Consider the following 14,097-nt stretch of genomic DNA (forward strand, 5'->3'; position numbering starts at 1 on the left):
GGCTTCATGAAAAATTTATGTTTCATCGTTTGCTAAAGCTTAGAGGCTTGTCTCATTCCTCCATTCTTCTGTATTTCAAGTTTTCCTCCTTAGGAGGAATTTGGAATCGTCCCTGGGGCGGGTCTGGCTGGGAGGTCCATGTGCTGCTCCCTGTAGGAGTTCAGATGTAGCTCGGCGGCCACCTAGTGACGGAATGAGGGAGGAGATGTGGAAGAGGAGGGACTAGGGGCGGGACGGAAGCGGGGCGATTGCAACCAAAGCTAAAGGGAGAGGAGACTGAGACTGGAAGGAGGTAGAGAAAGCCCTAGGGAGAGAGAAGCGAAAGGAATTTCTGATGTCTCCTAACTTCAAATTTATTAAAGGTACGAGAAATGGAAGGCTGTACCCCATAAGAGAGGGTGGGGAAGAGTCCGATGGTCTTTCATTGCGAGCCTTAATGGGCCCCACACAGTTTCTGTTTTGGCTTCCCTGGCAGACGCGGTAGAGCAGGGCTTTGAGGGTTGGGAAAGGGGGGATGGGGTGCTACAAAGTGGAAAAAGCTGGCGGGCCTCAGGAAGAAATATCTTGTTTCTTTTTCTCCTGCATCCTGGCCGGTCACCCGTTTTTCCTTCCTTGGTTTTTAGTGTCGTTGTATATGTTTACAAATTCACCCAACAAATCCCTCGGACTGGAGGATGCATTAACCTTGTGGCTTGTGGAGTCCTAGGAGTGGAGTGAGATTGCTTGAAGCTGGCAGTGCTGGTGACTTGTTACCTTAAAGAAATGAGGCTGCCTTTCAACTCTCCGTTTCTCCGTTCTCGCCCCCGCTTTTCCTTCCCTCCTCCTTCCCTTCTTTCAGCACTCCTCAGTTTCTCGAGGCTCACAAAACAATTAACCATGTATTGCTTGCTGCTCTGACAGCATAGTTTATATCGATTACTATCCTAGAACTGGAAGATAGGGGAGAAGAGGGTGGTGCGGGAGGAACCCAAAGCTGTCACCTGCCTTCGTATTCCCAGGGTGAGAGACTTGAGGGAATGATTAGTGGCCTTCTGTCAGATCTCGTCTTTATAAAGTTTTTGCAATGAATCTGAACAGCCAGCTTTTGCTCTTCCTGAAGCTGTTCTGCCCATTTTGGGGGACCTAGAAGTGGGTGCTGGGACTTCCTCGGAGTAACTCGTACCCTAAGAAGCTGATGCTGGAGAGACCCAGGATCAGCCGAGTCAGCAGGACAGCACGTGTGGAGCTTGAGGACCCTGTAGTTCCTTACAGATGGGTGCTCTCTGAAATCGAGATGTAAGGAATTAGAGCTCAGGAAGAAAACAGTTTTTTCCCCTGTGAATAATTGTATTGCAAGCTAAAATAGTCCATTTAAGTTATGTTTTTTGCTTAGATGATAAGAGTTGAGTATCTGGAATGGAAAATGTTATTTTTATTTTGGAACTTTGGAGTCATTAAAATACACACACACACACACACACACACACACACACACACACACACACACACAACTGCCCCCAAAACCATATTTTGTTTCTGGAATGAAGAACAACAGTTTTTCCAAGTTACTCATTTGTGATATGGTCTCCATAGACTCTAGTCTCTGAACTTCCTCTCTTTGTTTTTGTCCTCCTCCCCCCAAGTGTTTGGATTAATAACATATGACAAAGTCCTTTTTTTTTTGGAGTCCAAAAGAGCCATCAAATTTCCCTGCTTTAGAGTGCTAAAAGAAACCATAATAAACCACCGAAAATTTGTCATATTTTATGTTCTGTCCTCTGATGGTTTTGAATCTGATTTTGGAATGACACTTACTAATGTCGTATCTTCTGGGGTTTTCCCCTGCATTACATATTTTTACATATTACAAATAAATTTTATTTATTGGCTTTGAAGGGTCTATCTAAATTTATTTATTTATGAACAGAAAATTCTTTTGCCACAGGGTACAGTTTTAAAGATTTTGTTGGAGAAAGCTGCCAGTGGCTTCATTTTCCAAGAATGTTAGTCATTTCCTTTCAGTGATTTCAGCGAGTTGATATTTTACTGCCTCAAAACTTCTAGGGGGAAACATTTGCCTCCCCCCCAAAAAACATGGTTATTTTGAGATATATGTCTGTTATGTTTGTTTTAAAATAGGAGCACACATTTACCTTCAGTGGTCCACTGTGGAGTTTTTCAAAATAGGACTTTTGATAATTTTAAAGAACATAATTTAAACAGCCATTAAGTCCTTGTAAACATACTATTCTAAAGCCTCTGTAAAAGAGGAGAGATGGAAAAGAACAGAAAAAAAGAACTGATGATTTGACTGTGGCCTGTTTCCATATATAAAATTTACTAGAATTTTAAGCTTCTGTGGTTTGGAGAACAAAGTCTAGAGCAGAATATTATAAATATGTAATAAATATGATATTTGGATGACTTCAGTATATTTACAGATGTTAAATTCATATTTCACATAAATACAAACCTTTGGAAAATTGATTAATCTTATCCAAAGAGAGTAGGCTTTTATATAGCTCCCACTATGTGCTGTAACCCTGTGTGGTAGCAGTTCTGTCCACTGTGGGGGGGAAGCCCTACACCCCTCAACTGCCTCTTGCGGAGCAGAATGTTTGTGATATGAACTGGACTTTTTTTTGGTGGGATTAAGGAAGGGGATGATTAAGATCTTCAACTGATTGACCACTGGAATGTTCAAAAAAAAAAGTTTCTGGGTGCAGGAAATATTTGTTTCTCCTCTTTTTTTTTTTTTTTGGATATGCTGAATTTGTACAGCTGAGATAGTGCAGGATTGCTCAGGACAGAGGAGCTTTTGAAAGAGAATGGAAAATGCATAAAATAATAGAAATGAAAACATGATTTTTTTCAAAGTTTAATGTTGGTATAATTCAGATTTTCAATCCGTGGGTTGGATTTTCTGGCTGTAGATTTGTCTTAGAATTCTTTAAAATTGAATTAAATTCTTTAAAATTGAAAAAATTCTTTTAAAATGAAGTAATGGATTTTCTTGTAAAATATTTTAAGTCAGTTATATTTTAGTTTTTCTAGTTTGTGGAACATGGTTTTTAGTTTTCCTTTACAATGGTCCTAAATTTTTTGGATTTAAGAATTTGTCCTAGATATGAATGATGCTAGAAATGAAAGATTTCAGATTAATCCATTTTTTTTTTGACAGTATTGCCAGATTTTAGGGTAAAGGAATATTATCTTTTTGGGGGCAAAGTAATTTTGGACTTAGAAGGTGACATTTTTGTATCAAAAGGAATTTTTGTATAAAATCTGCAAGCAATTATTTTACTGCATGAAATCTAATACCAACAGGAGATTAACTCATACCAGGTGGTAAAATGTATATGACCCTGAGATTTGAATGATCTCAACGATATTTCTCTTTGTGAATGATACTTGGTCCCCAGATGGGATATAATAGAGAGACATAATAATTTCTTAAAAACTTCAAATTGGGAGTGAAGTTTCATGTTATAGTTCTGTAAAGTATATATATATATTTATGATGTTGTTTAAGATCATTAAGAAAATGTGTTCTTTTTTCTTTGAAATGGATTTTTTTAAGGCAGTTACTTGGAATAAGTCCATTAAGTGTTAATGTTATGTAGAATTATATCTACTGAGACAGAAAAAGTAAACTTGTAGCGATTAGAGGCAATACAACCCGATATTTATTTATTTTTGTATCAATTTTTTGGTTTTGCTTTTTAAAAGTCAGATTTGAAAATGATCTTAGTAAGTATAAAATTATAGTAGAGCTTTGCTATCACAAATAAATGAGTTAAATCTTTTGTTCCTATTTAAAAAAACCCTTCAATTTAACATAAATTTTTGATCTGTACCTCCCTAACCCCAAACATAAATGAGGTGTTGCGTATTTAAGACATGTGGACAAAATTCCATTTTGTCCACATGTCTTTGAATTTAGCATATGAAAAAGTGAGATGCTAAAGTATAGGAACTTTTAAAGTTTTAATTTTTTTTTTAATTTATAATATATTTTGTTTAAAGCCCAAATGAGAAAAATAGTATTGGCTTCTGTGGTTAAACTATGTCATTAAGAGAAATATAAAATACTTAAACTGTCTTTTAAAGCCCTTCACAACCTGAATCCTGCTGATCTTTCCAACCTCATTCTGCATTATTCTAGCAAAATTAGAATTTATTGTACCACCTTCTGAAAGTGTACACATCTTGTTTCTGTCTCTTTAAATTCCTTTATTTCAGGATACAGGTACCACCTCCTCTATGAAATCTTCCCTGGTCTTCTTCTCCTTATTTTTCTAGATTATTTTATTTATTTGTTCTTTTCTTTGTCCCTGTTATATTCTATCAAATGAAAATATAAGTAAAATACTTTGTAAATCTTTAAAAAAATTAAAATTTTTTAATACTTTAAAAATTTTAAACTTAAATATAAAATGAGAAAAAAAATTTTACATATACACAGCAGACCATAGGAGAGAATTCAATATAAAACAATAAATTTACATTTTAAGAAAACCTATATAATTAATACTACATATTATTTTCAAACTGCCCAGCTTAAAGTTTCCTTGATTTTTTTTTTTTTTTTTTTTTTGGTTCTCTGCTAGTACTCTACTTTTCTTTCCTACTTCTCTCCTCCTTCCATGAAGGCAACAGTTAAATACACACACATATACATACATATATACACATACATACTCTTATACTTAAATATCCATAATACACACACACACACACACACACACACACACACACACACACACATACTTCTATACTACACACTCTATGCTTATTTTCACCTATCATCTGTTTCTTTGAAGGTGAAAAACATTGTCTTTTATAGGTCCAAGTCTTTCCATGTTTTTTTAAATTAATCAACTCATCATTTCCTACATATAGGAATATTTCAATCCAATCACATTCTGTCTGAGAGATTGTCTATAATTTTCTCTCTGTGCCCCCCCCCAATTTTCTGTATTTTTTTCTCTTCTTGGCTATATGAGTTTTAGTTATACTAGAAAAATTTATTTTAAAATAATCAAAATTATTTTTTCTATATTTTAACAATACTTTCTCCCTTGTAATATAGTTTAAGGTCTGATACTGATGAATTTCCTTACTTTATACCACTTATTCTTGTTTCTTTGAAGTTTCTGATCTTTGGCTTTTCCAAATAAACTTTATTATTTTTTATAACTCAGTAAAATAATTATTCAAAACTATTTTTGTTAGTTTATTTAAATCCCCTCCAGTTACATGTCAAAAAAATTTTCAGTATTTTATTTTTATAAGATTTTGAGTTCCCTTATTTTCTCCCTTCTTCCACTCCCCTCTTTCCAAGATGGTAGGTAGTTTGATATAGTTTATAATGTGCTATCATGTAACATATTTCCATATTAGTTACAGTTATGAAAGAAGAAAGAGATCAAAAGGAAGAAAAAACACAAGAAAGAATAAAGTGAAAAAAATTATTCTTTGAGTTGCACTCAAAGTTCATCAGTTCTGTATCTGTATTATGGATAGCATTTTCTTTCCTCAGTCTTTTGTGCTTGTATTGGATCATTGTATGGTGGGGAAGGGCTGAGTCATTCAGTGATAGTTGGTCTTCACATAATTATTGTTGATGCTTTGTGCAGTGTTTTTGTGGTTTTATCATTTTACTTTGTATCAGTTCATACAACTATTTACAGATTTTCTGAAATCTATTTACTCATCATTTCCTATTGCACAATAGTATTCCGTTACATTCATAAAGCACAAGCTTGTTCAACCATTCTCCAGTTAATAGGCATTCCTTTAGTTTCTGATTCTTTGCCACTATGAAAAGGGTTGCTATGATTGTTTTTGCACATGTAAATAAACACTTTTCTCTTTTTTATGATTTTTTTGGGGAGATATAGACCTAATAGTGGTATTGCTCAATCAAAGGATATAAAGTTTTATAATCCTTTAGGCATAGTTCTAAATTGCTCTCCAGAATGGTTGGATCAGTTCACAACTCCACCAGTAGTTCTAATTTTTTCAATCCTCTCCAACATTTTTCAGTTTTCTTTTGGTCAATCTGATGGGTATGAGGTGGTATCTCACTTGTTTTAAATTTGTATTTCTCTAATCAAAAATGAGGTAGAACATTTGTTCATCTACCTGTAGATAGCTTTGATTTCTTTATTCGAAAACTGCCAGTTCATATCCTCTATCATTTGGAGAATGATTTATATTCTTATGAATTTGACTCAGTTCTCTATGTATTTGAGAAATGAAGCATTTTTCAGAGACACTTGCTGTCAAGTTTGTCAGATTTTTGCTTTCATTTTAATTTTGGTTGTATTGGTTTTATATCTATATCTATATCTTTTTATATCTAAGCCATGCATCTGTTTTGATTTTATCTTGGTATATAGTGTGAGGTATTGGTATATGCCTAGTATATGTTCTGTTGTTGTCCAGTTTTCCCAGCAAAAACTGGGGTCTAGGCATATATCAAATAATAGGTTACTATGGTCATTGACTACTGTGTCATTTGTACCAAGTCTATTCCACTGATCCACCATTCTTTTTTGATGATTACTACTTTATAAAGTATTTTGTAATTGTGTTCATATGGTTCCTGGATTTTTCTTGACAGGTAGTCTCCCAAACATTTTCTATTGCCTACAGTAATTTTGAATGGAATATTTATTTCTATCTCTAGCTGCTGGACTTTTATATAAAGATGGTTTTTAGTAATATAATTGGGATAACAGTGAATAAATATATTAGCTAAAATTGTCATTTAAAAATATTTGCTTTCCTTACCCATAAATAATATTGCTTCCATTTGTATAAAAATAGTTTATGTTTTTATTCATAAAGTCTGTTATGGCAGGTATATGCTCAGGTATTTCATACTGTCTAGTATTTCATTTTATTTTTAAAAATAGTTTTTTATTTTCCCAAATACATGCAGATAGTTTTCAATATTCACCTTTGCAAAAACTTGTGTTTCAAAATTTTCTCCTTCCCTCTTATTTCCACCCCCCCCCCCCACATAGCAATTTAGTTCCTTTAAACATTTCCGCATTCCTCATGCTGCACCAGAAAAATCAGATTCAAAGAGGGAAAAAAAAACAAACCAAACAATCAGCAACAAAAAATGGTGAAAATACTAGGCTTTGCTTTCATCCACATTCAGTCTTTGTAGTTCTCTCTGGATGCTGATGATTCTCTCCATCACAAGTCTATTGCCTTAAATTACCTCATTGTTGAAAAGAGCCAAGTCCATTACAATTGATAATCACATAATCTTTTTCGGATTCTCCTTGCTTCACTCGGGATGAGTGTTCCATAAGAAATGATGAACAGGCTGAGAAAAGGGAAGGAGAAAAATCAGCCTGTTCATCATTTCTTATGGAACAATAATATTCCATTGCCTTCATATATTATATATTACATATGATATTTTCTTTCATCCTATTTTTCCTCACTATCCTTCTCACCTTATTTACCTTATCTCACTTCACGTCTCTTCTTTACTTCTCCCTACTATTTTATCCTTCTGTTGCTTATTTTATCCATCCCACTAAAATTTCCTTGCCTTATCATCTCCCCTCATCCTATGTCCTTGCCCATGCCCCTCTTATTTCTTTCTGAATTTACAGAATTTTTGTACAGATACACAAATACATAGTAATGTATGTGTATATGTATATTTTTCCCTCTATAACCTATTTTTGATGAGAGTGCCTGCTCTCCCCTACCTATTTTCTTTTGTATCAATTTTTCCTTTTATGCCTTTTTTGTACAAGTACTCCTTTTTATCTCTCCCTCCAATTGATTTTTTTTTTAAGAATCACCCTATACTTAGTTCAACCCAAACCTTTCTTTCAAACTGCCCAAAGAAAAATAGCAATCATAAAAGTACTGCCAGTATTTTCACATATAAGAAGTAAACAATTTGATCTTATTGAGATGAGTCTTCTGCAATTGATCTTTAATTTTTACCTTATGTCTCTCCTGGATGTTTTATGTCTAATATGTCTAACAAACCAACCAAACAATATGAGGAAAGCACCAGATTTCTTTTGGGGAAGTTCTAATTCTTTAACAAAGCAATAGCCAAACATTTATTCCAAAGCAATGTAATATCTAACATCAGTTTAATAATTTCTTTCTTAAGAATATGATTCATTCTTTTCACTTTCCCTGATGAGGGCAAATGCACTCAATTTCTTATAAAACATTAGAATTAAAGTATATGTCATTATCAGAATTCAATAGGTCTTAGCAATCATACCTAGTTATAATTTGTTCCAATATTATTCTACTAACCCCTCTTGAAGTAGCACAGCCCAGGAGAAAGTGTCCACCCATCCTCTCAGATGGTCCACTATAATCAATAAATACTTGAGTTTTCCTACTAGTGTCATTTTATAAAATCCAACTTAAATATTTTGGAGCCAGGCTTCCTCCTTCTGAAGGGATGTCTCCTTCAATACCTTCTTATTTTTCTTTCTTTTTTTTTAACTTTTTTTTTTAAATAGTTTTTATTTACCAGATATTTGCATGGATAATTTCACAACATTGACAATTGCCAAGCCATTTGTTCCAGTTTTTCCCCTCCTTCCCCCTCCCCCAGATGGCAAGTCGACCAATACATGTTAAATATGTTAGAGTATAAATACAATATATGTATACATGACCAAACAGTTATTTTGCTGTACAAAAAGAATCAGACTTTGAAATAGTGTACATTTAGCCTGTGAAGGAAGTCCAAAATGCAGGTGGACAAAATCAGAGGGATTGGAAATTCTATGTAGTGGTTCATAGTCATCTCCCAGAGTTCTTTCGCTGAGTGTAGCTGGTTCAGTTCATTACTGCTCTATTGGAACTGATTTTGTTCATCTCATTGTTGGAGAGGGCAACGTCCATCAGAATTGAAGAATTGATCATCATACAGTATTGTTGTTGAAGTATATAATGATCTCCTGGTCCTGCTCATTTCACTCAGCATCAGTTCATGTAAGTCTCTCCAGGCCTTTCTGAAATCATCCTGTTGGTCATTTCCTACAGAACAATAATATTCCATAATATTCATATGCCACAATTTATTCAGCCAATCTCCAATTGATGGGCATCCACGTAGTTTCCAATTTCTGACCACCACAAAGAGGGCTGCCACAAACATTCTTGCACATACAGGTCCCTTTTCCTTCTTTAAGATCTCTACTGTAACCCAGTAGCAACGCTGCTGGATCAAAGGGTATACACAGTTTGATAACTTTTTGAGCATAGTTCCAAATTGCTCTCCAGAATGGCTGGATGTATTCGCAGTTCCACCAACAATGTATTAGTGTCCCTGTTTTCCCACATCCCCTCCAACATTCTGCATTACCTTTCCCTGTCTTTCTAGCCAATCTGACAGGTGTGTACTGGTATCTCAGAGTTGTCTTAATTTGCATTTCTCTGATTATTAATGGTTTGGAGCATCTTTTCATATGACTAGAAATAGTTTCAATTTCTTTATCCGAGAATTGTCTGTTCATATCCTTTGACCATTTATCAATTGGAGATTGGTTTGATTTCTTATATATTAGAATCAATTCTCTATATATTTTGGAAATGAGGCATTTATCTGAACCTTTGACTGTAAAAATGTTTTCCCAGTTTATTGTTTCCCTTCTAATCTTATCTGCTTTGATTTTGTTTGTACAAAAACTTTTCATTTTGATATAATCAAAGCTTTCTATTTTGTGATCAATAATGATCTCTAGTTCTTCTTTGGTCATGAATTCATTCCTCTTCCACAGGTCTAAGAGGTAAACTATCCTATGTTCCTCTAATTTATTTATAATCTTATTCTTTATTCCTAGGTCATGAACCCATTTTGACCTGACCTTGGTATACAGTGTTAAGTGTGGGTCAATGCCTAGTTTCTGCCATATTAATTTCCAATTTTCTCAGCAATTTTTGTCAAACATTGAGTTCTTATCCCAAAGGCTGGGGTCCTTGGGTTTGTCAAACTCTAGGTTGTTAGAGTTATTAATTATTTTGTCCTTTGGACCTAACCTATTCCAATGATCAACTAGTCTATTTCTTAGCCAATACCAAATGGTTTTGGTAACTGCTGCTTTATAATATAATTTAAGATCTGGTACAGCTAGGCCACCTTCATTTGATTTTTTTTTTTCATTAATTCCCTTGAAATTCTTGACCTTTTATTTCTCCATGTGAACTTTGTTATGTTTTTTTTTTCTAGGTCATTAAAATAGTTTCTTGGGAGTCTGATTGGCATAGCGCTAAATAAACACATTAGTTTAGGTAGTATTGTCATTAATATTTTTGTTTGCCCTATCCAAGAGCATTTAATATTTTTCCAATTGGTTAGACCGGATTTAATTTGTGTGGAAAGTGTTTTGTAGTTTTGCTCATATAGTTTCTGATTTTCCCTTGGCAGATAGATTTCTAAATATTTTATACTATCAGTAGTTACTTTAAATGGAATTTCTCTCTGTAACTCTTAAACTGTTGGACTTTGTTAGTGACATATAAGAATGCTGATGATTTATGTGGATTTATTTTGTATCCTGCAACTTTGCTAAAGGTGTGGATTATTTCTAATATCTTTTTAGTTGTATCTTTGGGGTTCTCTGTATACCATCATATCGTCTGCAACGAGTGATAATTTGGTTTCCTCATTACCTACTCTAATTCCTTTAATCTCTTTCTCCACTCTTATTGCCAAAGCTAGCGTTTCTAATACAATATTGAATAGTAATGATGATAGTTTCACCCCTGATCTTAATAGGAATTGTTGCAATCTTTCTTCATTACATATGATGCTTATTGATGGTTTTAAATAGATGCTACTGATTATCTTAAGGAAAACTCCATTTATTCCTATACTCTCAAGTGTTTTTAATAGGAATGGATGTTGGATTTTATCAAATGCTTTTTCTGCATCTATTGAGATGATCATATGGTTTTTGTTAATTTGATTATTATTAATATGGCCAATTATACTAATAGTTTTCCTAATATTGAACCAGTCCTGCATTCCTGGTATAAATCCTACTTGATCATGATGTATTATCCTGGGGATGATTTTTCTGGAGTCTTTTTGCTAATACCTTATTTAAGATTTTAGCATCAATATTCATTAGGGAGATGGGTCTACAGTTTTCTTTCTCCATTTTCAACCTACCTGGTTTGGGTATCAGTACCATATCTGTGTCATTAAAGGAATTTGGTAGGACTCCTTCGTTCTCTATTTTTTCAAATAGTTTATATAACATTGGAGCTAATTGTTCTTTGAATGTTTGGTAGAATTCACCTGTGAATCTTTCTGGTCCTGGAAATTTTTTTCTTAGGGAGTTGATTAATAGCTTGCTCTATTTCTTTTTCTGAAATGGGACTATTTAAGCAATTTAATTCCTCCTCTGTTAATCTGGAAAGCCTATACTTTTGGAGATAGTCCTCCATTTCACTTAGGTTATCAAATTCATTGGCATGAAGTTGGGCAAAGTAACTCATTATTTCTCTAATTTCCTCCTCATTGGTGGACAATTCCCCCTTTTTCATTTTTAAGACTAACAATTTGATTTTCCTCTCTCCTTTTTCTAATCAGATTTACCAAAGTTTTATCTATTTTATTGGTTTTTTCATAAAATCAACTCTTAGTTTTATTTATTAGTTCAATAGTATTTTTACTTTCAATATTATTAATTTCCCATTTTAATTTTAGAATTTCAAGTTTAGTATTTGATTGGGGGTTTTTAATTTGGTCTTTTTCTAGCTTTTTAAGTTGTAAGCCCAATTCATTGATCTTCTCTTTCTCTATTTTCTTTAAGTAAGCCTCAAAAGATATAAAATTTCCCCTTATTACTGCTTTAGCTGCATCCCAGAAATTTTGGTATGATGTCTCATCATTGTTATTATCTTGAGTGAAATTATTAATTGTGCCTATAATTTGCTGTTTCACCCAATTATTCTTTAAGATGAGATTATTTAGTTTCCAATTACTTTTTGATCTATTTGCCCCTAACTTTTTGGTGAATGTAGTTTTTATTGCATTGTGATCTGAAAAGAAAGCCTTTACTATTTCTGCCTTCCTGCATTTAATTTTGAGATCTTTATGTCCTAATATATAGTCAGTTTTTGTATAGGTTCCATGAACTGCTGAGAAGAAAATATACTCCTTTCTGTCACCATTCAGTTTTCTCCAAAGATCTATCATACCTAATTTTCCTAATATTTGATTTACCTCATTAATTTCTTTCTTATTTGTTTTGTGGTTTGATTTATCTAATTCTGAGAGTGCAAGGTTGAGATCCCGCACTATTTTAGTTTTGCTGTCTATTTCTTCTTGCAACTCTCTTAAGGAACTTCCTTTAGGAAGTTAGATGCTATACCACTTGGTGCATAAATGTTTAGTATTGATATGGCTTCATTGTCTATGCTACTCTTTAGCAAGATATAGTTTCCTTCCTTATCTCTTTTGATTTGCTTTTGCTTGATCTGAGATAAGGATGGCTACCCCTGCTTTTTTGACTTCACTTGAAGCATGATAGATTCTGCTCCAGCCTTTTACCTTTACTCTGTAAGTATCTCCCTGCTTTAAATGTGTTTCCTGTAAACAACATATTGTAGGGTTCCGACTTTTGATCCAGTCTGCTATCCGCCTTCGCTTAATAGGAGAGTTCATCTCATTCACATTTACAATTAAAATGACTAATTCTGTATTTCCTGCCATCATAATATCCCCTGATTATGTTTTTTTCCCTTACCCCCACCGACCCTCTTCCCGAGTATTAAATTTGCATCACGTAGCCCACCCTCTTTAATATCCCTCCCTCATCCCTTTAAATCCCTTTCCCTTTCTTATTCCCTTTCCTTATTGCTCTTTTCCTTTTCCCTTTTCCTTTCCCTCTTTTTAATGAGGTGAGAAAGAATTTTCTGTAAAACAAATATGTTAATTATTTTCTCTTTGAGCCAATTCTGATGGGAGTAAGGTTCACACAATGTTTCTCCCCCTCTCTAACTTCCCTCAGATATGATAGGTTTTCTTTGCCTCTTTGTGGGATGTGGTTTCCCTCTTTTTATCTCCCCTTTCCCCTTTTTCTTACACTATCCTCTTTCCATTTCTACTTCCCTTTTTTTTTTTTGTTATATCTTTAAAATGAAATTATACATGTAGTCTTAATGTATATCCACAACAAAAATACAGTTCTCAAGAGTCCCTTTTACCTTTTTCTGCTTCTCTTGAGTCTTATGATTGGAGATTAAATTTTTTTCTTTAGATCTGGTTTTTTACTTAGAAACATATGGAATTCATCTGTTTCATTAAATGTCCATCTTCTTCCATGGAAGGAAATGCTCAACTTAGCTGGGTAGTTTATTCTCGGCTGTATTCCAAGTTCTTTTGCCTTTTTGGAATATCAGATTCCAGGCCCTTCGATCCTTTAATGTAGAGGCAGCCAGATCTTGAGTGACCCTTATTGTGGCACCTTGGTATTTGAATTGTTTTTTCCTGGCTGCTTGTAATATTTTTTCCTTAGTCTGATAGTTTTGAAATTTGGCCACAATGTTCCGCGGAGTTTTTTATTTTTTAGGGTCTTTTTCAGGTGTTTGATGAATCCTTTCAATGTCTATTTTACCTTCTGGTTCTGTTATCTCTGGGCAGTTCTCTTTGATGATTTCCTGTAAAATAGTATCTAGGCTCTTTTTTTCATGATAATTTTTGGGAAGTCCAATAATCCTCAGATTGTCTCTCCTAGATCTATTTTCCATGTGTTGTTTTGGCAAGTAGATAGCTGACATTTTTCTGCAGAATTTCATTTTTTTGGCTTTGCTTGACTGATTCTTGGTGTCTCAGTGAATCATTCATTTCTATTTGTTCAATTCTGGTTTTTAATGAGTTATTTTCTTCATTAGCTTTTTAAACTTCTTTTTGTATATGTCCAATTGAGTTTTTAAATGAGTTGTTTTGCTCCATGGAGTTTTTTTCCATTTCACTAAATTTGTTTTTTAGTGAGTTATTTTCTTTTTCCAATTCACAAATCCTACTTTCTTGGGAATTCTTTATATTTTTCCAATTCACAGATCCTACTCTCCTGTGATTTCTTTACCTTTTCCAACTCC

General features: G+C 33.8%; 1 protein-coding gene across 4 annotated transcripts in view; it reads left to right on the forward strand.

The window, feature by feature from the left end:
* Window positions 1-231: 231 nt before the first annotated feature.
* FRMD6 (FERM domain containing 6) overlaps window positions 232-14,097 on the forward strand; it is a 91,344-nt gene continuing 77,478 nt past the window's right edge. For 2 of the 4 annotated variants that reach the window (XM_074290540.1, XM_074290538.1), the window contains exon 1: window positions 242-362. The gene's annotated coding sequence lies outside the window, so the exon portion shown is untranslated. Of the gene's footprint in view, window positions 363-14,097 lie in introns of all 4 variants that reach the window. The other 2 variants (XM_074290537.1, XM_074290539.1) reach the window with 2 other exon arrangements.

Source organism: Sminthopsis crassicaudata, chromosome 2, assembly GCF_048593235.1.
Source record: "Sminthopsis crassicaudata isolate SCR6 chromosome 2, ASM4859323v1, whole genome shotgun sequence".
Taxonomy (NCBI): Eukaryota; Metazoa; Chordata; class Mammalia; order Dasyuromorphia; family Dasyuridae; genus Sminthopsis; species Sminthopsis crassicaudata.